At 39.3% G+C, this 25,223-nt stretch overlaps 1 long non-coding RNA gene across 1 annotated transcript; it reads left to right on the top strand.

The window, feature by feature from the left end:
* The first annotated feature begins 224 nt into the window (after positions 1–224).
* On the top strand, positions 225–24,506 carry LOC134297680 (uncharacterized). Its single transcript, XR_010004511.1, has 5 exons — positions 225–429; positions 1,446–1,606; positions 17,598–17,808; positions 20,336–20,471; positions 23,768–24,506. It is a non-coding gene; the product is annotated as an uncharacterized LOC134297680 (long non-coding RNA).
* The last annotated feature ends 717 nt before the right edge of the window (positions 24,507–25,223 follow it).

The following is a 25,223-nucleotide window of genomic DNA, read 5'->3' as shown; positions in this document are numbered from 1 at the left end:
TGCATCAGCATGAAGTCAATTCCTAGCTGGTGCCTCTCCTTCAAACATCCATACATAATCACAGTGCCCAGTCACAGTCAGTACCAGCATGAGATTACACTGGATGATCTTCCACTCCTTCAGGTAAGCAGCTTCAGGCCCCGTACCAAGTGCTCCATCACTACAGAATCACAGTACAAAGCTAGTCCCTCTCCTTCAAGCAGACCATAGTGCTATGAAGTCACAATGCTTCTCTCTCTGTCTTAAACAGGCAGCATCAGCATGTCAGACTGACCAGCCTCTCTCTTTCAGGCAAGCACAGCAATATGAAGTCACAAAGGTGTGTCACCATGGAATCAGTTGGTCAGAGTGACCATGTTCCCACAAGATGTAGACAGCAGAATGGGAGAACTATCTCCCTCCCTCTCTTACTGGGCCAAGCACAGACAGGTGAGCATATGTATGAACATGTGGGGATAGTCTGTTTTTGCTTAGCCAAAATGGGTGGCAGCCAGGAGTACGCACAATGGATGCCAGTTTGTCTCTCATGAAAAAAGTCATTGGTCTGCCCCCAGTGAATCAGATTGCACTGAGAGGAATTGACAGGCAGACAGCCCCCCCAGCTGTTACAGGGCTTCCACTTTGGGTGGGTAGTCCATTTGCCCTGGCATCAATAAGAGGTTGAGATAGCAAAGAGGGGCATAGGAATGTTGGCAGATCCTTATATTTAGCAGGGCAAGAACTTGCACAATCTGTCGTGTTGGGCACAGCAGGAGAGACAAACTGGCAGACTGCAGGCAGCAAACAGTGTGAGACAGGGAGTAGATTAAAATGAAAATTGAAAAAAAAAGCAATCAAAATACTTAGAAAGAGGGAATGAAATCCAGAGAAAGGCATTTTGCATGTGGACGTATCAGTAGACCAGGGATGAAATCACCCTTTTTTTTCTTTTGCTGTAACTCTCCACCTTTCATCCCCAAAGATAACAAATACAGTTTAACACATCGAAGGCTGGGAGTGCTGGCATCAGTGTACAGGCTGAGGTGTGGAGATATGGCATCAGTCATTCATATCCTTCCTCCCAAAGAAAAAATATTTGGAATATTGAATGGTATTCCACTAGGAGCCCCGGTGGCGAAGTGCGTTAAAGCGCTGAGTTGCAGACCGAAAGGTCCCAGGTTCAAACCCCGGGAGCGGCGTGAGCGCCCGCTGTTAGCCCCAGCTCCTGCCAACCTAGCAGTTTGAAAACATGCCAATGTGAGTAGATCAATAGGTACCGCTCCGGCAGGAAGGTAACGGCACTCCATGCAGTCATGCCGGCCACATGATCTTGGAGGTGTCTACAGACAATGCCGGCTCTTCGGCTTAGAAATGGTGATGAGCACCAACCCCCAGAGTCAGACATGACTGGACTTAACGTCAGGGGAAACCTTTACCTTTACCTTTTTATTCCACTTTCTGGCCAGATTACAATGGAATGACTGGAAGGTTGTCAAGTAATTGGCCAACTGCCATTTTGGAAACTATGGAACTACTGGGCCTCTGTCTTGAGAGCATCCATTGAAGACCTTGAAGCCCATCTTAATTATACTCTACTCACTTCCACCTTCTGAACTATTAAATATGGGTAAGAAAACCAATTATTGGCATGCAAACAAATTTGCTAATGAGCGAGAGTCTAACAAGTTACAACCATAGAGTCATAGAATTGGAAGAGACCACATGGGCCATCCTGTTCAGCCACATGCCATGCAAGAAAAGCACAATCAAAGCACTCTAGATAGGTGACCATCCAGTCTCTGCTTAAAAACCTCTAAAGAAGGGGACTCCACCACACTCAGAGGCAGAGAGTTCCACTGTTGAACAGCTCTCAGTGTCAGGAAGTTTTTCCTATTGTTCAAGTGGAGTCTCCTTTCCTGTAATTTGAATCCATGGCTCTATGCTCTAGAACTTCATCCTACAAAGGGGAGCTGGAAAGTGGGTGGAATTGTCTTCTTTGCATGGTGTTTCGTGGCATTCCATCTTTGAAGAAAATGGAAATTTTACTCACCCCCTTCACAGAGGATCGTCCCCTTAGCTCACCATTTTCAAGGATATCAGTACACCTTTTAAAACAAGAACCTTTTTGAAACATCACGTTTCATGGGACCCACAATGTCTTTAAACCACTAATGGAAACAGAAGAAACATTACCAGTTTCAAAGCATTTTTTTGCGCAGAGAAAGGACTGGAGTCAACTTGTGCTCATCTTTGAAATCCTCCATTTCTATATGCTGCAGAGATGCAGTCCATCGAACAACCACCGAAAGCAGTCCTGCATCATTTGATGGGCTCCATGGGAGTCCGTCTATGAAATGTGTAAAAACAGGCAGAAATAGAAAAAAAACATCCATATGATGAGGTCCTTAATCTTTGAAGAAACAGAAAACAATCTTGCTCCCTCTTCCTTATGATATCCTTTCAGATATTTCAACATGGCTGATATGTCTCCTCTCAGCTTTTGCTTTTCCAAGCTAAACATATCTCCTCCCTAATCTACTTCTCATAGGGCATGGATTCTAGACCTTTAATCATTTTGGTTGCCATCCTCTAGACATGTTCCAGTTTATCAATGTATTTCTTCAGCTGTGGTGCCTGGAACTGGACGCAGCATTCCACGTGTGGTCTGAAATAATGTGTCCAGTTCTTGGCACCACAGTTCAGGAAAGATATTAGAAGCTGGAACACCCCAAGTGCTTTATCGGCATCCACTGGCTTCTGCTACTTTGGCAGGTTGGGTAGAAGCTGCAGCCCTCAATGGTTTTACATGCCCCAGCTACTATTCCCACATGTCAGGTGCATATTCGGATGTGTGCATTCCTAAACCACAGCATTTTTGTCTTTTGTTATGTATTTTGAAAGCAGTGGCTGAAGGAAAAATCTATTTTGTCCAATATTTGGTATTCTAATTTGGTTGAGAGAGCTTTCCCACCCTCTGGTTGCCTAGGTAACCATGTCCTTCATCTCAGTGTGTTCCGCATATGTGTATTGCTTTATCTCATATCTCTTAAAGGCAATATTATGCTGTTGTATTTTAGGTTTTTAAATATATGTGTGTGTGTGTGTGTGTGTGTGTGTGTGTGAGAGAGAGAGAGAGAGAGAGAGAGAGAGAGAGAGAGAGAGAGAGAATATCCCATACAATCTTTTAACATCTAGAAGACTCATTAAAGTATCTTGCTGAAGAGTGGCCTAACTTCTTCTTTTTTTCCTCTACACTACTCTGTCCAGGGTTATAAAATCAAGAAGGTCCTTCTCATTACCATTCTGGAATGTTTGATTTTTTATTCCATGTCAAAAGCATTATATAAATAAACTAGCTGTGCCCAGCCACACGTTGCTGTGGCTTTTTTGGTGGTGTTGGGCAATCTACATTAGGTTTTATTTTTGCTGTGAGGTAATCCTCATCTGTTTTGAACGGGATTATATGAGTCTACACTGCCATATAATCCAGATTATCAAAGCAGGTAATATTCATTATCTGTTTTGAACTGGAATATATATGTCTACACTGCCATATAATCCGGCTTATTAAAGCAGGTAATCCTCATCTGTTTTGAACTTGGTTATATGAGTCTACACTGCCATATAATCCAGATTATTAAAGCAGATAATCCTCATTATGTGTTTTGATCTGGATTATATGAGTCTATACTGTCATATAATCTGGATTATTAAAGCAGGAAATCCTCATTATTTGTTCTGAACTGGTTTATATGTGTCTACACTGCTATATAATCAGATCATCAAAGCAGGTAATATTCATTATCTGTTTTGAACTGGAATATATATGTCTACACTGCCATATAATCCAGATTATTAAAGCAGGTAATCCTCATCTGTTTTGAACTTGGGGTTGTGGGGGGGGGGGAGGAAGGAGGGGGAAAGCTGTGAAGGAAAGGCGAGAGCTGGTGTCTGGGTTTCCCACACGGGAGGGAAGATGAGAGTGTGTAGGAGCATCCGTGGTGGGAATTGGGGAAAGATGGCGCCAGTGGCTTCCATAGTCAAAGGGGTTGGGTGAGTGAATTGGGAGAAATGGTGGGAAGCACGAGGAGTCAGTTTTTGCGCAAGCGCACATGGTGCGTTGTGGGTTTTTGTGGTTTTCAGGCCCTGTGGAGGTGTGTGACATGATCTTTTGTTGTTTTAACCTCGAGGTGGATTGTGTTGTGAAATCCAATGATGGATTGTGTTGTGAAATTTTGAGGTTGTGGGGTGTTTAGTTGTGTTGTTTTGCTGGGCGCCGGGATTCCATCACTCATTTATATATATAGATAAGTATAAAGCTGGTAAAATAAAGGGGGCAGCTAAATAATTTTAGATCAAAAATGGGCAACAGCGAGCACATTGTATGTAGTTTCCAACAATTCTTCTTCTGTACACGAGTCAGGACATCGTGGGCACGCATACAGATGCTGACTTGTTTGTTCTGCTCCGCAGCTGCACAAGGTGGAGGATTCTTCTAGGTAGTGCCATTTTGCCAGGCTCTTTTTTGATCTGCCAACTCTACTTCTGAGTCTGTTCAGAGACTTCCAAGTTGCCCATTCTTGGTTTGTTCCTGGAGGAAGACCATTGTGGGGGGCCATCCAGTTGGAATTGCCTGGTTTTGCTGCCCACAGGGATATTCTTGCTGTTGCTGGAGGAACATTTAGAGGAGTGGTAGTTCTCATAAAACGTTTCCTTGATTTAAGTATACTGGGAGGATGCTGATAGCCATACAGTGAGTGGCCTTCACAGTGTTCAACCTTATTTCTCTCACAATTGGCAGCAACTTCCCATCACATATCGGGGGGGGGGGGGAGGTTCAGTGCCAGGAGTTTATAGAGTCTATCAACAGGTGTAGGTTTAAGACATCCTGAGATATTCACCTGCTTTGCATGGGCAGATTTATGCCAAACAGGACAGGCATGCTCAGCAGTTGAGTAACACAAGACCAGGGCAGATGTTCTTATTAATTTTGGGTCTGCACCCCATGCACTATTAGTAAATTTGCTTCACAATTACATAGGTGGAAAGCACACACTTGAGTCTTGGCAGAGTTAAGCTTGAGATGGTTATCTTTGTAGTAGCTGGAGAGATCTTTCATGGCATTAATAAGCTGGTTTTCGACTGTTTCAAAGACTTTTGTTAGTGTTGTTAGGCCAAGATCGTCAGCATATATAAAGCTCTTTGTGAGTGGTGGTTGTGGCCGATCATTAGTGAAAATGTTAAACAAGGTTGGTGCAAGAACGCTGCCTTGAAATAGACCATTCTTTTGCCTCCTATTTTCCTGCCCTGAAACTACACATAGAAGCTGTAGTTTTCTAGGAGGGACTGGATGGTTTTTGTAAAATCGTAGTCCCAGGAGTTATGGTAGATTTTATGTTACACTGTGTCATAGTCTGCCATAAGGTCCACAAAAACTGTTCCCATAATGCAACCTTTTTCTATATACTTGGTCAAGTTAAGAATTTGAACTGTACAGTTTTCCCTAGTCTGAAGTCTGCTTGATGTGCAATAAGCTGGAATGTTTTATATGAAAAGGGTGATTTGTTTATTTTAATCCTTTTAGGCATAAACATATTAGTTGTGATTTTTGTTGTTTTCAAGCAGAAAATTATGTTCTGGATTTATATGTTCATCTATAATAATAATAATAATAATAATAATTTTATTCTTATATCCCGCCCCATCTCCCCGGAGGGACTCGGGGCGGCTTACATGGGGCCATGCCCAGACACAACAGCACAAATCAGATAAAACATTAAACCGAGCAGTAAAACTTCAACATGATTAAAAACAGTCATAAAAGTCAATATACACAATAATATTAAAATCCCGATTTGGGTCAAAAGATCCAGGCCAAGGTGCAAAGCAATATCAAGTTATCAGGGAGGGATAATTATACAGCAGGTGTAATACTTAAAGTGCTGAATGAATCCTAAAAACAATCCAGAGGGTCTACTGCTTAATAGGTAAATAACATGATCTATTTTAAAATGATGATGATGGTGATGATGATAATAATAATAATAATAATAATAATAACAACAACAGCAACAATATATGCATCTGTCTTTCTCTAAGAAATTGCTCTTTATAGACAAATGGCAGTGTAGATTGGTATAATGCACTTTAGCTGCTTCGAGCCTGTGTTCTATGAGTTTACACTGACCATATAATGCAATTTTAAACTGCATTATATGGCAGTGTAGATGGGTCTGTAATCAGCTTGAAAGTTGGAGCAAGTAATGTTTACTCACTTCTAAAATAAAGAAAATATTGCCTTAAATATATGTGTGAACAAAAAATTGAAATGTAGCAAGTCCATAGCACACACCTGATATGCAGCTTTAACACTCCAATTTTTCTAAAGCTAAAGGATTACTTTTCAAAAATAACCTTTCAAGCTCTGATCCAGTCTTGTTAATATAAAATCTTCTTAGATTTTGTCTATTTTCTACTAAAAAAACATTTGATCAGAATGGAGATAGTTTACAACGTCAGATTTTGCAGCTGGATTCTCTATTTTGAAAAAGGGAGATCAGACCTTCATTCTTTTTTCTTTTCTAGCTTTCAGAATTTCCTAAGGTGTTTCAAAATGAAACATAAACTTATCCTATGATGTTGCCTTATTATAAAGACTTGCCTGTTGAGGGTATCTGAAAATGTCTCATTTTGAAAACTTTGACCACTTTAAGTGTGCTTTTCAGTGTCCTAATAAAGATTGAAGTGCTAAGTATCTTGGAATTGTTGCATTTAATATTTAATTACCCTTGAATTAGAAACAAACTGCCAGTCAGGACCAGGCAATTTATGCACCCCCACTCCTCGCCCATATGTTCATCCATGTCATTCTTGTCCAAAAGTTACAAATTATTGAGTAAAAACAGTAGCAGAAGTGGTAAGAGGTCATGCAAATGAAATAAATGCATGAGTATTTTCTTCTGTCTGACACATTGTTCTGAGAACACCTTTAGTTTTCTTTAATGTCCAATTTCATTTCCTGGAGCATGTGCATGTGGTGGGATTATGAGGAACTTGATGATATTTCTAATAAAACTGCTACTCTAAGACTCCCATGTGTCATAATTGAAGAGATTCGGCTACTACTGGAACACTTCATTAGCAGGTGTTACTAATTAGTGGAGTTGAGCTATTAAGGGGCATAATGTGAGTTAAGCAGAAAAAAGGCATTTCTAATATTGAAGCATGCTGCTTTTGCAAATCAAACGTAAGTAGGTGGCTTGGTCAATCATGAAATCACCCTAGGCTTCCTCAAAGGGTGTAAAGCATTTTCAGGTCTGTTGAGATCGGTGTCCGAGGTATTGCACTTTGTTACCCAGAACTACATCGCAAACTGAAATATAGCATCTTGGACCATAGCCTTCAGTTTAGGGCCAGATCAAGTTTACATGGGGTTTAATTGTTGCAGTAAACATTGCCATTTTGAGGGGTGCAACACAGTTGCAAGCATTTTGATTTCCACTATGTTATGTCCATAATGTCCTCAATCTGCTGTCTTGAACATCTTCTTTTCCATGCTTCCCCCCTTGAAGATTTCTTCATGACTTGATTCCAGCCAATGAGGAATCACATTGCAGACATGGCTGTCTTGGGACTTCATCCCACACAGTCTTGCTCCATTTCTCTGCACTGCCAAAGCGGAGTCCCATGGAGGCCATCACATGATGTAAGGCCATTTCCGGTGCTTCTCCGTGGGACTCTGTTGCAACAATGCCAGGAAAAAGAGGAAAGACTATGTGTTTTGGAGATGGGTGTCACCTGACTCTCAAGCAGATAAGATGAATGGAAGTGGGGAAAAGGGAGGGAATGGACATGGGATGACTGCTATCCCTGAATACAGAAAAACATGGGACCTCCATTTTTCCTCACTTCCCCTCCCCTTCATGGGATAAGGCCCTACAGCCATATAGATTTGGCTATTTGATGGAGAGACATCAAATAACTAGAAGTATTCTTAGTGCCCTGGTTCCAAATGTGTCGATGATTGATTTGGCACTGAGACAACATACTGTTGTCTTACCATGATAGAAACATATCTTGCAAAGAAGAATAACTCCTTCTTGATTCTCAGGTTCTTATGAAGTGCTGTTGCACCATCTTCTTTAGCCATATATGCAATTTACACACAATGCTAAAAAGATTAATCCTCGCTTCAAGTTTTGACTCAGTACTAACTTACAGTGTGTGTGTGTGTATTTGTGTATATGTTGACTGCTTTCCCATGTAAAAAAACTCCCTGAATTTATATATAAAAACCTAATATATCAGACACAGGGACTATATGTGTGTCTTGATGCACTGACTGTGGTCCTGTTAGTCTGAACTAGAACAGATCATTTGAATCAATTGCTGAATGATGAATCAACACAAAGGGAAATCCATTTGATTCGATGACATTATACTGTAGTCAAGATAAAAAATGCAGTCTGCTGTTGTCTTGTATCTAATAGACATTGTAAGTTCTGAAAGAATTTTTTAAAACCCTTCCCAAATCTGTTTCTCTGTGTTGGGTGAGTATGTACATCACATAAATCTGCATATTTAAACTCCCTTAGCATTCAGAATAAACTATCATCTGCCTCCACACTTCATATTTTCTTGTAAAAAAATAAATTCTCAAACTCTTTTTGAATGGGAAGGTCAAAAAGACCAGTTGGTGTAAACAAATACACATACAAAAATAATATGTTACCATGGGCTGTAGTTAGAGTATTTCAAATCAATTTTACATTTAGTAAAGATCATAAGAGAGTTCAATCCGTGGAGATTTAATCTAACTAAATCAATCTGCTAGTTTCTGAAGGCAACCTTTTTATTTCAGATCCATGATGGATTTTGTTTGAATTTCCTTCATTCATTTGATTAGACACTTGACACCTTTTATCATGAACATCTTCCCTATTTTCCATCTGTATTTCAGATGTTGCAGATCAAAGACTGGCAAAATGACACAGTGTTTTGATATTCTGAAAACAATTCTGATCTGAAAGAAGGGCTACATAAGATATTGTAGGCAAAGGTGGAAAATCTCTCAGGAAAAATGCATATAATGATACTAGAAATAATGGAGGCTGAAAGGTTTAAATGTGGAATGAGAATGACTAGGAAAGGTGGCATGTGAAAGGAAAAGCTGCATTAGAAAATAGCAAAATAGATAGAAGAGACTCAGAGCCCAATTCTAGGCACATTAACTCAGAAATAAGCTTGATGGAACCTATTTCCTGGTAACTACACATAGTATTTCAGGCTTACAGCACAATATTATACATGTCTTCTTGGAAGTAAGTGCCAATGAGTTATGATAACAGTGACTACCCATTCCACAGTTATCAAATTAATTAAACTGAATTAAGTAGAGTTAAATAAAGATCCAGATCATGTTTGATTGTCCATGTGGCCAACTCTATTATTCTATGATTCTATGTTTAGAGGTTCATTCTAGACATATCATCAAATAGGTATTTCCCAATCATAAAGAAATGGATGTGCCACACCTTACTTACTTACTCAGCCTATCCCTCGTTGTCCAAGTATGATGGCCCTCCAAGGGTGGTGGTGGTGGATATATAGGTGGCTGTAGGGACCTATTCTTGCAGATGCATGTTCTTCCGCAGTGAGGACATCATTTTCCAGGTGGAAGGAGGTCCCGATCAGGGTTGGCTTGATGCGCCTTCCTCTTGGCAAGTTTTTCCCTTTTGCCCTCCATTCGTGCTTCTTCGAATACTGCAGCATTGATGGTCACAGCTGACCTCCAGCTAGAGCGCTCAAAGGCCAGGGCTTCCCAGTTCTCGGTGCCTATGCCACAGTTTTTAAGCCCATCTCTAAGTCTCTTTTCCGGTCCACCAACATTCCGTTTTCCATTCTTGAGTTGGGAGTACAGTAACTGCTTTGGGAGATGGTGATCGGGCATTCGGACAATGTGGACAGTCCAGGGAGTTGATGGCATAGCTTCAAAGCTGGTGGTCTTTGCTTCTACCAGCATGTTGACATTTGTCTGCCTGTCTTGGGAGGGTTGGGAGGACAATAGCTTTCTAAACAAGCACCTTAGTATCCCTATGGATGTTCTGATCCTCAAACACTCTCTGCTTCATTTGAAAAAATGCCTCCCTTGATGGATTGTCATCTTGTTATGGTAAGGGAGCTTGCATGTTCCAATGAACCTGTTGGCATAACCACCAGAGTCAAGCACTCCCAGGAGGGGCCATGGGAGGTTCCAGACCAAGCACAATCTGAAGACCCGAAGACCTCAATGACAGATCAGGCAGAGGATAATATGGTACATGTTACAACAGCTGTGAAGGTGGAAGAAGGTTGCAACAGATTAAGAAGCCACCGTCGTCATATTAACCATGCCACTGGTTGGTACCTCACTCTGTGAAGACTGTGTGTTGATCGGCTGTGCACCACATTAAAAAAAACTCACGCACAGGCGTCTACCAATAAAAAATGTGTCACACCAGAGTTCTGAGGATACCATGAACCACTAAAAGGGAAAATGAATGGGTTCTAGAGCATGTCAAATCTGAACTCTTCCTAGAAGCTAAGATAACAATAATAAAATAATAATAATAAGTTTATTTGTATCCCGCCTCCATCTCCCCCAAAGGGGACTCGGGGCGGCTTACAGCAAAATCAAAATACAAACAATGATAAAATATAAAACATCAGGACAAAAACAAAACCAATAAAAATATATACACAATAAGTTAAAAAACACAACGCAGAATTAAGATGACCAAACTGTTGTATTTTGACCATCTCATGGGAAGACATGACAATTAATTCTGGCTCATACAGGGCACAACTTAGACTGCAGGTAATGGGTCTTGGCCATATCTAGAATTATCTTATTCTGGTCTAACTTTTTTGGCATTGTGGCTGTGTCCTTATACTGCAAAATGCTGGACTGGGGTTCATAGCTCCTCATTTGCCACATCCCTTCTCCCACTTCTCTGCTTCTTGATTCTTCTGTCAGCAGACCTCTTGAAATTGCACACAAGGAATTGCATTTTTAAAATACAATTCTAATTAGTAAGGATGATTAGTTAGTTTGGTTGACACTAGACCAATAAAAACCATGCTGAATCTCTTCCAGTTTAGACATGTTGGAACCTTATTGTCCTAATTGTTTCTCTAAGGTCAAGGTTCAGATCTGACTCAATTCAACTCCAATGTTAATTCAGATAGGTCTTATATGTCATATTTAACAGTATGTGCTTTTGTTTTTAATTATAAACACCACTACATACTTTTCTAATATGGTTGAAAAAAAAAAGTAGGATTTGATCATGATTAAACATACACACATTTAGTGTGAACATCCCTAAAATTTTCATTTCTTTCTTGATTGCTAGTATCTACACTCTCACAAATAGAAGGTCCTGGAGTTTTACTGAACTGAAGCTGAGTCTAATTAACTTGGTAGATAAGAATGAGGTAATCCTCTACATTAGGTCACTCTTCCTATTAGACATTGAAAGCTAACTATTCCTTCCTTGGTCTTAACTCAAAAATAAAAGAGATAAGGGAAGAGAATGCAATTTCTTATCCTGCTGCTATGGTTTCATCTGTATGGAGAATGTCATCTCTCAGTCAGTTCGAAACAAGAAGCCACCAGCAGTTTGAGATTGTGAGATTTTGAACTTAACTTCTGCTGTCCAATCAGAGATATAGTCCCATGAGTGATAGTTAAAAGATGGCTCAAGACATTTTGGTTCCAGGGGCAAGAAATCCAGATCTGTAATAATGCTATAAAACTTGATTATAAAAACGATAATAATAAATAATATAATTGACAATTTGCTCCCTTCTAATGGTAAGGATTCTGCCTTTAGACAGAATGTCTCTTGATGTCTGAGGGTAGTGTCTGGCCCTGGAAAGCAAGAGTAAAGGGTTGTTGTATGTCTTTCGGGCTGTGTGGCCATGTTCCAGAAGTATTCTCTCCTGACGTTTCGCCCACATCTATGGCAGGCATCCTCAAAGGTTGTGAGGTATGGATAAACTAAGTAAGGAAAGGAAAGAATATATATCTGTGTAGAGTCCAGGGTGTGGCAAGAGTCCTTTGTCACTGGGAAGCCAGCATTAATGTTTCAGTTAATCACCCTAATTAGCATTGGAAAGGTTTTTGTCTCTTGCCTGGGGGCATCCTTTGTTAGTCATTAGCTGTGCTCTGCCCTCAGAATGTTGGTTCCCATCTACTGTTTTGATTTTAGAGTTTTTTAATACTGGTAGCCAGATTTTGTTCATTTTCATGGTTTCTTCCTTTCTGTTGAAATTGTCCACATGCTTGTGGATTTCAATGGCTTCTTTGTGTAGTCTGACATGATAGTTGTTGGAATGGTCCAGCATTTCTGTGTTCTCAAATAATATACTGTGTCCAGGTTGGTTCAGCAAGTGCTCTGCTCTGGAACATGGCCACACAGCCCGAAAGACATACAACAACCCTGTGATCCCGGCCATGAAAGCCTTCGACAACAGTAAGAGTAAACATTGTATGCATCTGTCCTCTCCCATTACTCCTTTTTCTTCTTCCATTTCTCTGCTGTTTTTTTCTGCACTCCCCCTCCCCACACCCCAGAAAGAACTCAATGATGACGGTGGAGGAGTTCTTTTTGAGGGATAATCCAATCTCAGTCATCAGTAGGAGAATTGTGTGATATTCTGCAATCTTTTATTTCCGTTTTATTTTACAATATAGTGTAAATAAATAGTTTTGAATGATTACAGAAAAATATTAATAAAAATAGTCAAAGCTGCTTTCTTTCCCCATGCCCTCTGCTGCCTTTGGTTTTTAGCGGTGATATTTCCTTCTCTTCTGTTAATGCTTGGCTGCCACCCTCTTATTCAGAATGTGTTGTATATTCACTTCTGAAAAGCAAAATCTAAGCATGAAGCACCACCTGCTCCTACCAGATGGCAAGTTAGTGGGGGCTTTATCCGATGCTGATGTTGCACTGGTGTTTGGGCTAAAGGATTATTGTCTCCACTCTCAGCCTTCTCCTTTCAGCTCAAGTGCCACATAGAGGTTCAGCTGCTTGTTAAGTTGACACAAAGCTCATCAAAGTGCCTGGCATTGTTCACACGCAGAGTGAAAATCAGTGCAAAAGGCACCTTCCATGCCTAGTTCTTCAAGCTGTATGCTTATTAAATGTTAATGGACCCACTACAGTGCCAACAGTATGCTAAATGGTGTACGAGATCCTTTTGTACTGGGATACTTCCTCCTTTAGCCTGAGGTTTTTTATTCCTCTGTGTTCCATATGGTTTGGAAAAGCTTCAAACATTTCAGAAGCTTAGTAGCAATTGCATTTTTTCCAGAAAGCTTTGCAAGTCTAGAGCTTCAGTTAGAAAAAAATAACCATGTCGTATCATTTTTTAAAAAAAATATTTCCTACTATCACGGAAAACTTCTCTTATCTACCTTACATTTATAATTGGTCATTTTTTTTAGAATTTGCAATCCCAGTTTACAACATGTATACTGCTTTCAGTTTAATTTAATATTTGCCAGGTACACCTTTCTTTCTCTATTTCCTTTCTGCGGGCAGAGGCGTACAGGACTCTTTTGCCATTAGCAGTTTTATAGAAATGACTGTACCTTTGATGCATCCTCTCATGAGGTGAGAAAGCTGTGGTGATTTTAAATTATTTTGACTGGTGTGAACCTGTCTTTTCAGTGTATTCAATTGTTTAATTTGTTTTTAGCTTTGTAAAAAGCACACTTATTATTTATATACACTTACATTTGTCAGATTATATTTATGATGATCTGAAACCTCAGGATTGAGAGTGGGATATAAATATTTTTATAATAAATAAGCTAGCAAGCAACTACCATAAATACTCGAGTATAAGCCGACCTGAATATAAGCCAAGGCATCTAATTTTACCACAAAAAAACTGGGAAATCATTGACTCAAGTATAAGCCGAGGGTGGGAAATTTCAGAAATTAAAATAGATACCAAAAAATTACATTAATTAAGGCATCAGTAGGTTAAATGTTTTTGAATATTTACATAAAGCTCAAATTTAAGATAAGACTGTCTAACTCTGATTAAATCATTATTCTCATCTTCTTCAATGTAAATGTGCTTATGTATCCTTTAAATAATAATAGAGTAAAATAATACATGTAATAATAATAATAAAAGTATTGGAAAATGAACATGCAAAGATGCTGTGGGACTTCCGAATCCAGACTGACAAAGTTCTGGAACACAACACACCAGACATCACAGTTGTGGAAAAGAAAAAGGTTTGGATCATTGATGTTGCCATCCCAGGTGACAGTCGCATTGACGAAAACAGGAAAAACTCAGCCGCTATCAGGACCTCAAGATTGAACTTCAAAGACTCTGGCAGAAACCAGTGCAGGTGGTCCCGGTGGTGATGGGCACACTGGGTGCCGTGCCAAAAGATCTCAGCCGGCATTTGGAAACAATAGTCATTGACAAAATTACGATCTGCCAACTGCAAAAGACCACCCTGCTGGGATCTGTGCGCATCATCTGAAAATACATCACACAGTCCTAGACACTTGGGAAGTGTTCGACTTGTGATTTTGTGATATGAAATCCAGGATATCTATCTTGTTTGCTGTGTCATAATAAAATAATAATAATAAATACAAAAAAAATAATACAAGGAATAATAAATATAGTAGAACAAAAAATGTAATAATAATAATAAGATCAGAGTGAAATAATAAATGTATTATAATAATAAAAATAGAGTAAAATAAATGTAACAATAATAGAGTACAATAATAAATGTAATAATAGAGTAAAATAATAAATGTAACAATACCAATTATAATAGAGAAAAATAATAAATATACCATATATTCTTGAGTATAAGCTGACCCAAATATAAGCCAACCAGTATCCTCACCCGAGTGTAAGCCGAGGGGAGCTTTTTTAGTCCTAAAAAAAGGGCTGAAAAACTAGGCTTATACTCGAGTATATACAGTAATTATCCTACGACTACCTCTTCCATGCAACACTTGAAAGAGAAAAATCTGCCCTTTTTTTGTACCTGGTCACCATTCTCACTTAGGCTAAATAAGACCCTAAATAAGAAAAAAAGGATATGTGGCATTGTAAGTTAGACTACCAATGGATTCTGCCTGAAGTGTATCTCTCTGTATGTGAGCATGTGATTATTTTCCTATTTTGATGTCTTCCAAATGTCTTAGTTGGGATCTGTGCATTGTTGGAAGGTATGTATTTCAAGGTGAGGTACCCCGTCTTTGGATCATGGGCTGTCCCTGAATGAAACTCCTTGTCATTTAGAACCTCATCTCATGGGGGGAGTGGGGAAAAGCAAAGAGAACTGTCTTGTGTTGATCCTTACCATCAATGTCCTATGCTGTTCTATATTCAGGGATGGCAGCCATCCCATGTCATTTCCCCAGTTTCTCTCCTTCTGACATTGGGAGTTGGGCAGCACTCAATCTTCGCTCTGTTTCCTTGTGAAGCCACAATAGAGTCCCACAGGCAACCACCGGAAATGGCCTTACGTCGTATGATAGCTCTGTGTGATTCCATTTTGGCAGTGCAGAGAAACGGAGTGAAGACTGCATGGAATGAAGTCCTTAGACTAAAACCTTTTTGGAGCAGTATTTAGAAAAAGTCTTTGAACATTTTAACTTGCAGAATCTTTAGTTGATATGGTCAGCAGCTATTCTGGTTAGGAGATTCTGAACATGGTGATACCAAAAGGGTATGTAGCTGAACTCACCATCTTCTGATCAAAGATCTTGTGTTCTCCAGTCGAAAGAGAAAGCAGAGTTAATTCCTTTTGGTGGTGTGTTTCGTAATATTCCAATGTGTCCAGGATAATTCGGACGTTGTCTTTGGTGCTTCTTTCTGGTAGAAACCCTGCTTGGTCTTCCCCAATCCATATTTTTAGAAAGTCTTTTAGTCTGTTTGCTATTATATTTGAAAAGATTTTATATCAGTATTGAGAAGAGAAATTGGTCGGTAATTTTTTATGTCTTCCCTATCTGTGTCTTCCTTATGTATCATCACTATCTCAGCCTTTCTCCATGTTTCTGGTATTTCTTTATTTTGTAGAATTTCATTCATTACTTTTCATTACAGTTCCCCAAGTTGCACCTCATAGGGCTTGGCTTACAAAACATTTATCATTTTTACCAGATTGAAAATTCCTGATGCTTCTTCTTATACTACATGCCTGGAAGAGGCAATGGGCTGGATGAAGAAAAACAAATTGAAACTGAATCCAGATAAGAGAGAGGTGCTTGCCATTAAGGGTCCTAAACTAGGGCTGGAGGTGTGTCAACCAGTTCTGGATGAGGTTAAACTCCCCTGAAAGACTGTATTTGCAGCTTGGGAGTGTCCTGAATCTGTCTCTCCAAATGTCAACCCAAGTTGATGCAAGGGTCAGGAGTTCTTACTACCAGCTTTGGTTGATATGCCAGCTGTGCTCCTTCCTAGAACAGGAGGACCTAAAGATGGAAGTGCTGGTAACCTCAAGGCTGGACTTCTGCTATTCAGTGAACATTGGTCTATCTTTGTACCAAGTTTGGAATCTCTAATTAATTCAAACATGGTAGCCAGGCTGGTTACAGGAGCACCTAGGAGTAAACATATTACATCCATATCCCAGTCTTTAGATCCACATCCATATTAAAGTCATTTCTCTGGTTGCCACTTAGTTTCAGGGGAAAGTACAATGTGTTGGTTTTGACCCATACATGGTTTGGGTCCAAGGTACCTATAGGATTTCTCCCGTACAATCTGCCCAAAACACCTGGGTCCTCTGGGGCATGTCTACTCCAGCCTGACAGATCCTGACCAGCAACTGTCACCCAGAGGACCATTTCATCAGTTGTCCCAAGACTGTGGAATAACCTGCCAGAAGAGTTTCAACAGTTAAATTAGTTATCAGAATCCAAGACACAACTGAAGACTTATATCTTTTGGCAGGCCTACCCAGTCAATTTTACACTGTATTTCAATTGGCATTTTGTTAGTATTGGTATTGTCTTTGTTGTATGTATTTTTATATATACATTTTAAAGATGTTGTATTTGTCTGTCACCTTGAGGCATAGGGAGAGGTAGGTAGCAATAATTTATTATTATTATTATTATTATTATTATTATTATTATTATTATTATTATTATTATTCCCGGAATTTTACAGACAGAATCATGGAAGAAAAAGTGATATCATGCTGGTATAATTCTATAGTGTGAATAAGTCCCCAGTTTTCATTATTTTTCATTATCAGCCAAACACATCAGCCAGTTTTATTTGGTACAAAAATTATTGTTTGCATAAAAAGAATTTGACTTGTTAGAATAGAGAACCAGAAAAAGCACTTGTTTTGAGTCCCTTTAGCAATTTAGTCTGGCATGCCAACATCACACAAAAAGACATTTTCTCAAACATTACTGTGATCTTAACAGATACTAGAAGGGAAAAGGGTCTTGCTCTCAGTTAAATGCATTGTTCAACTAGTTTAAAATACACTACTTCATCACTGATACTTTTTAAAGGATCGTCAAAAGGAAATATCATTTTTCTTCCTCTTTTATTTCACTTTTCTTCAGGAAGGATATAGTAATTAAGAAGAGTCGTTAGATGCTGGCAAAATTGTCTCTTTTGAAGTTTATCCCTTGCTGTCACTCTGGAGATAAAGGGTGCTCAATCCTGACATTCTAATTGTGGATACAAGATAAAAAGCAGGATTAAAAACTTCATAACCTCACGCAGAGAAGAGGGAAAATGAGATCACCATGAGGTCATTTCATCCCTTGTTGTGTAAGTTTATGGAATATCCTGAGGGTGACGAGGGAATGAATACAATATATTTTTTAACTGTGAGAACACCAGCAATACAATCTTTATATTATTTCATTTTTTTACAACTTAGAGAAATCTTGGTTTTCAAAGTGCTTTTCAAAGAAGGAAATGAGTTATTTCTATTAGTATCATTGATGTTCCTTTCTTTTTACTTTCTTCTATATCTGTTTCAAATTCTATCTTTTCTACCCATGAGAAACCTTTGGAACCTATGTCCCATCTGAGGCTAGCATAATTTTTTTAGAGAGGGGGCAGGGATATAAATTAAAGTTCTATTCTATTCTAGTTTTGGCTTGGCTTTGCTTCCTTGCATTAAAAATGAAACTGACTTTGGGAGGCTTCCAAGATTTATTGACACGATTGCTCCGGAAAGTCCCCTCTCAAGTAGCAGAGCTAAACAACCTCCTTGGTTCAACAAGGAGTTGGCAGTGATGAAACGAACAAAGATGAGACTAGAGCAAGTGTGGTGTATCAGGCGTAAGGAATCAAACCAAACATGGTTATGTCTTTATCTAAAAGCATATGCCACAGCAATTGATGCTGCAAAAAAATCTCATTTTGTGACGAACATTGCATCTTCGAAGAACTGTCTGGCAGAACTGTTCTGAATGGTCAGATGTTTGTTAAACCCCAACCCTCAAAATGGGGTCCTTGATCATTTGCCATGAAGCATTTGCTCAGTTCTTTGCAGACAAAGTCGCTCTGATCTGCTCTGACCTGGACACCATGTTAACGGCAGACTCTGTGGATGTAACTGGAGCACCTGCTTGTCCAGTTTTGATGGATTTGTTTCAATTGGTGCAGCTTGAGCATGTGGACAAGATTCTTGGAGAAGCAAGGGCAACCACATGCATCCTAGACCCCTGTCCATCCTGGTTGGTAAAGGAGGCCAGAGGGGGTTTGGCCAGTTTGGCCAGATTGCTAACTGGAGCAGGGTACAGGGAGCATACAACTCCTCTGTTACACCAGCTCCACTGGCTGCCAGTCTGCTTCTGGGCACAATTCAAAGTGCTGGCCTTGGCCTATAAAGCCCTAAATGGTTTGGGCCCATCTTATCTTTCCGAACGTATCCCCCCTTATGAGCCTGCCCAGAATCTAAGATCATCTGGGAAGGCCCTACTCTCAATCCCAGCTCCTTCATAGGCATGATTGGTGGGAATGAGAGACAGGCCTTCTCAGTGGTGGCCCCCAGGCTGTGGAACTCCCTCCCCAGTGACATCAGATCTGCGCCCTCCCTCATGGTCCTTAGGAAGAAACTAAACACCAAGCCCTTACTCACCAGCAATAAGAGGCATTGAACCGTACATGCAATGGAGAACTGACATTGGATTGACCTTGGATTGACGCTTTCGGATAGTGTGATTTTAACTGTTTTTACTTGCAATGTTTTAATCTATTTTTACTTGGGATGTTTTAAATGCTATGGGTTGACCATTTGTGGTGAAGTGTACATTTTGGTTTACAGTTGTTATGTTTAATTATAGGTATATGTTTGGAATGGGTAAGTATTAGAGTTATCAGTACGTGGGGGATGGTAGACAGCTCAGCATTCTGAGGCAGGTTGCCATAGAAACGTAGGTGGAGCCAACTGCCGTTTAGTAAGAGAGAGAGCAGATTTTGAAAAGAGAGTCATTCTGTAGTCAGGGAACCACAGGGAAGGCTGGTTCTAAGGTAGTGAGAACCAGGGAAGTTCAGATCTCTAGTTTGAGTCATTTTAAATAGGTCAAGTGACTTATTTGAGTTAGCAGTGGAGTCTGAGTGATAAAGGGAAAGAAATCCCAGTTGGATCTGTAGTGATCAGTTGATTTAAGAACATCAGTTGGAAGGAAAAAAAGTTTAAACTGCTCAAGGGAAGAAATAATCCTTATGAGAGTTGTATCATCACATGTTATCATTGTAACTGTTGAAGAAGTGTGCCTCTAAGTGAGAAGCAACATTGAAACCACTAAGATTACCTGAATAAACTTGTTACTGTTTTTCAACATACAAGCCTCTGTTACATACATTCTAAGCCAAGTTACGCTACTCTTTAAAGTAAAAGTAAACATCTCCCTGCGTCTTTGGTGGTTGCATCACTCCACCATTTTTAACACTATGTTCATTGTTCATATATTATGTTGTAAACCATTTTGGGTCCCCTAGGGGAGGAAGGTGGTATATAAATCATGTAAATAAATAAATAATAAATTATACAATTCAAAAGAAAAAGTAAGTTTTGATTCTTAAGTTAAGGTGCAGGCTATGCCTGAGCCTCAGATATTGTATCATTAAGTAAGAATTTAACAAATTGGATACAACTTCTAACGATAAACAAAAAATTGGCATACCCTAATGTGTATGTATCTCAAATCATCTGGAAGAAAGGTGTTAAATATTCCTTCCCTTGTTCTACCTTGCAAGGGTTTGGTATGTTGGCTGCTTCAGCCTTGAAGTGTGTTGTTTTCTGTGGCAGTATTGCTCTCTGATGTCTCCTTCTCTACTATAGCACTAAGTTATGGAATCATCATCGACATCATAATCTTGGAGATCCAACTGGTGCTAACAGTGGAGACTTTCCAGGACCAAATCAGAACATTGCTTTCCATGAAAGTCATTGGGGATTAATTGTACTATGTTTTATGGTCAGCATTATTTTAACTCCATTTAATTTATTTTATTTTGCCTCATTTTAAGTGATAAATTATTTATTTGTACTCTATTATAATGATTTGTATTGTTATTGATTGTCTTAAAATATTTTATTGTACACCATTCTGAGATCTAGCGTATATAGATCTTCAGATAAATATTTAAATCAACCCATTAATCAACCAAATACTTTACAGTGGTGTGAAACTTACCTCCTTGACTCCAGTTTGCACTAATGCTTTGTAAATGTGTGTCAAAAATTTATGTCCCACTGCAATTCAATCAATACTGAAGAATGTTTGATATATCTTCAGAAACATATCATCTGCCTCCCGCCTTTCTTGTCCTTCATCTTTATGCTCTATATCATGATGAATGCTAAGCATTTTACTTGCAAAACCTCTTAGTTAACTGTATGAGAGGAGAGGCTCTTCACAACACACCTTGCTCTTGTTTGCTTTGAGTAGATCTGAGATCTTGCCAAAGTGTATTTTCCTCAGATAGTGAGTGCTCATCTATTCTTTTGGATTTAATCAAAAGCATTAATAGTAGGGCAATTTTAAAAGAAGCTTCAGAACAATTTATAACATTAAGACCACTTCCCATTCCCATTGAGAGGCCCAGACTTTCAATTAGAATTAGTTTGTCTTGTAGATAGAAAATCTCTCTGTGTTTCAAAAGTCCTTGCCTTGGAAAAGAATGGAATAGAACAGAATGGAAAGCCAAAGGTTTAAGCATGCTCTCAACGAGTAATTATCCTACCTAGAAGAAAGGATTGGCAGCATCTTTTCTTAAACGACTACTAAAATGAAATGCTCCACCTGTAAGGAACATTTTGTTGTATTACACTTGTTTCAGACAAATCATGGAAAGGAGAAAAATCAAGGGGAAAGTAGCTTTGTTTTAAATAACTAATTTAATTGAAGGCATTTGCTCAGAATCTTTGGAGGCTGACGAAATCAATCATATCATAGATGAATGGGGAGCAGAGTTCTGTTCCAAATCACTATTAAGTACAGCCCATATGGCTATGTACCTTCAAACATATAAATTAAAGGAATCATAGAATCATAGAGTTGAAAGAGACCACAAGGGCTAGCCAGTCCAATTCCCTGCCATGCAGGAACACACATATAAAGCATCCCCAACAGATGGCCACCCAGAGAAGGCTTTTAAACAGAGGCTGGATTGTCATCTGTTGGGTCACTACCCTTCAAGGCAATATACTCCATTGCTGAACAGCTCTTATTCTCAGGAAGTTCTTCCTAACGTTTAGGTAGAATAATAAAAATAATAATAATATTTATTTGTATATCCCGCCCCATCTCTCCGAAGGGACTCGGGGCAGCTCACAAACAGGGACAAGCCCAAAACAACAACACAACATATTTGACAAAAATTAAAACATTTCAACGATACACAAAATAAAATAATGGGCAATACATTAAAATCCAAGCAGATAAAATCAGAGTAATTAAAAGCTTTTTTCCTGTAATTTAATTCAATTGTTCCATGTTCTAATCGTCAGAGCATAAGAAAACAAAAGCATGCTCTTCTGCTAAAATCCATGCATTTGAAGACTTAGAGAATTTTTGAAAGGCAAAACATGCACAAAACATTTGCATTTTTAAAAAGAACAAAAATTTATATTATTATTTATTTATTATTTACAGTATTTATATTCCGCCCTTCTCACCCTGAAGGGGACTCAGGGCGGATCACATTACACATATAAGGCAAACATTCAATGCCTTTAACATATAACAAAGACAAGACAAACATAGGCTCCGAGCTGGCCTCGAACTCATGACCTCTCGGTCAGAGTAATTTGTTACAGCGGGCTGCAGCTGGCTGGCTGCTCACCAGCCTGCGCCACAGCCTGGGCATACATTTAACCAACAATACTGAATACACTAGGTGGAAACAAATGTATAAAACGTGAAGCATGCAAATGGGTAGAAAAATAATTTTAAAAACAATATACAAGACCCTTACATGAATTCTCATCCAAGAAGACTAATCAAAATCTCTTTCAATCCAGTACAAAACAAGAACAGGATCTGGGGAAGTGAAATTGAACAATGAAATTAAAACAACAAAATTCATATAACTACCACATGGGTGAGGGTAAGGTGAGAAAAAGTAGGGAAAAGTGGAGGAAACAATCTTATACAGTTTATCCCATCTTTCCCTGTTCTGAGGGATGGCCAGCCATCCCACATGTTTACCATGCCTTTCTCAGTCTTCTACCCACATTCCCCTGCATTCTGCAGCTTGGAGTTGGGTAACATCTGACTCCTGAAGGGGGTTTCAGTCTCTGTTTGCATGCACTTAGCACCACTGAGTTCCATTGGAAGTACACTTATGTCATCTGATGGCCTCCGTGGGACTCCCATGGGTCTCAGTTTTCTAAGCACATGTCTGATGAGGTCCTACAAAAGAATAAGACTTGTTTCCTCCACTCGTCCAGTCCAATCTAATTTTCAGATGTTGATGGAGCTGTTTTTAACTAAACAAAAACAATCTTACTCCAGCACTATTCAAATCATATATGAAAATACTGTATATAGATTATTTATATATTATTTTTTTAAAAAATATTTTGCATTTCTGTTCAGCTGAAAAGGATTCAAGACTGTTTTTTTTTAATGTCAATAAAACATGTTACTCTCTATCTATTGCTTTGCAATGTAAAGACCATGGTATAGATAAAAAAAAGGATGGAGTACATTCAGATACTAGTTTTTAAAGTTCCTTTCCCACTGATAGGCATGGGAACAGCTCGGCTGATGGGTGGAATTGCTACTTTTTTTGTGGAAGAACTATCAAAGGCAGCTAGTCTGCAAAACTTGCAATTATTGATTAATTATTTAAAACTCATAAAATTTCCTAGATTAGGGCAAGGCTAGCTGGCCAATTAGTAAGCCGATTTTTGGACCATGGAAAGCTCCTCCTGACTGGTTCAGCTGTGCCTGCATGTGGCAATCCTTTCTCATTGTATCTAGGATAATGTACTACTCTAGATTCAAACCCAGGGCTGTCTTCATGTGAGGGCTCCTGTTGCATTTATAAATGGTTCCTGAATCAGCAGTAGAGCCAGGGCATTATTATTGGTGGCTGTGTAACAAAACACTTAAATCAGAACAGAGTACCCCTCTCCCAACAAAATTCCATGTAAGTTAAACGTATTTTCCAGGCAATCTAAAAAAATATTGTTTGTTTCCTATAATATTTTTCCTCCTCACTCCCTATCTTTTTATCCTAACCATAGTCTTTCATTCTAGGACAGATGGTGACAGTGATGAGTGCCATCAATCACATGTGACAGGCAGGAACAAAAACAGGAGAGAAGGAGGAGCAAAAGAGGAAGACAACAGCACTGATGCGTTGCTTCATGATACATCAAGAAGAAAGGTGTGCTGCAGAGAGTGAGTGAGTGAGTGAGTGAGTGAGAGATAGAGAGAGAATGCCTGAGCAACTAGATGACAGGAGGGAAGACATGGATGGAAGTATGAGATGATGGCAAAATGGTTAATGGAGGAGAGTTAGAGGGAGTCTGTAGAAGGGGTAGACTGGAAGTATCAAGCGTTTCCAGTTCTTTGTTTTGAATGTACAATAGTTCTCTTTTATCCATGGACTCGTTATCTACAGTTTTGTTTACCTATTACCTTATCAGACGAGCTGATTTGTCTGTTGTATGCTGCTTCCCCTCCATTTCTGTCATGGAGCCCTACACATGACATACAGGCACTTCCAGTCAGGCTTCTTGCCAAAAAGGAACACAGGAGCCTTCTCATGTTGCCTTCCCTGCAATGGAGGAAAATTGAGTGGCGACACTTCCCCCATGGGATGAGGGGCAAGGTAAGGTGGGCAATGCGGGGCATGGAGTGGTGGCTTCTCCACGCCCCCCGCCAGGATCCCATGGATGTGCCCTGATGCGGGGCGAATCCATGGGCCTTTATGATAAGGTCCTTACACTTCAAAAAATCGCCTCAGAAGTGTTTGTGGGCTTCTTTACATCCTCCAGTGCTATTCTGTATAATGTTTCAGGCACAATATAGTCAAAATATAGGGTTGCTATTATTCATAGTTTCAGATATCTACAGGGTTGGTGGTAGCCTTGGAAGATATCTCTATGAATATAGGGATTGTACTGTACCTGCTTATTGACAATTTGTATCCAGACTCTTTCTTGCAATATTATGGGTTTCCTCTCCTCCCCCTCTTACTGAACAAGTGCCACATTCAATCTCATGTATTATTCCAAATATTGATTTTCACCCATTTCTATTGAAGAGTAATGGACAAAGTGTTAACGTGCTTCACCTAGTAACCATTTTGTTTTAATGCTGATATTTCTTTTTTCTTTTCTTGATCTCTGTTGAGTCTAAGTCCTGGAAACAATAGCTATATTAAATGATGATAGCAATCTTACCTCATTCTGAAAATGTAACAACACAAAAGTAAGAACAGATACATTTCATTTTGGAAAACATTTGTTAATATAAACTGAGCTGAGCAAAGGAATGAAAAGTGTTTGCTAATTCTAAAGTCTTTCAATAAATATTTAGAATTGAAAAAATGGTCATGTCAATCTGTTGATGTCAGAATGGAGTTCTGTGTCTGCTCGGGAGCAGCAGCAGCAACATAGAGGGTAAGGTGATGGTTCAGCAAGACTGATGAGGTTTCTGCCTGGTTAGACCATCTGGAACCAATACAACACTACAGCGGGTTCTGATGGGTGT

The sequence above is a fragment of the Anolis carolinensis genome, chromosome 3 (genome assembly GCF_035594765.1).
Source record: "Anolis carolinensis isolate JA03-04 chromosome 3, rAnoCar3.1.pri, whole genome shotgun sequence".
NCBI classification, from domain to species: Eukaryota; Metazoa; Chordata; class Lepidosauria; order Squamata; family Dactyloidae; genus Anolis; species Anolis carolinensis.
This window is presented reverse-complemented; position numbering and strand designations above follow the sequence as displayed.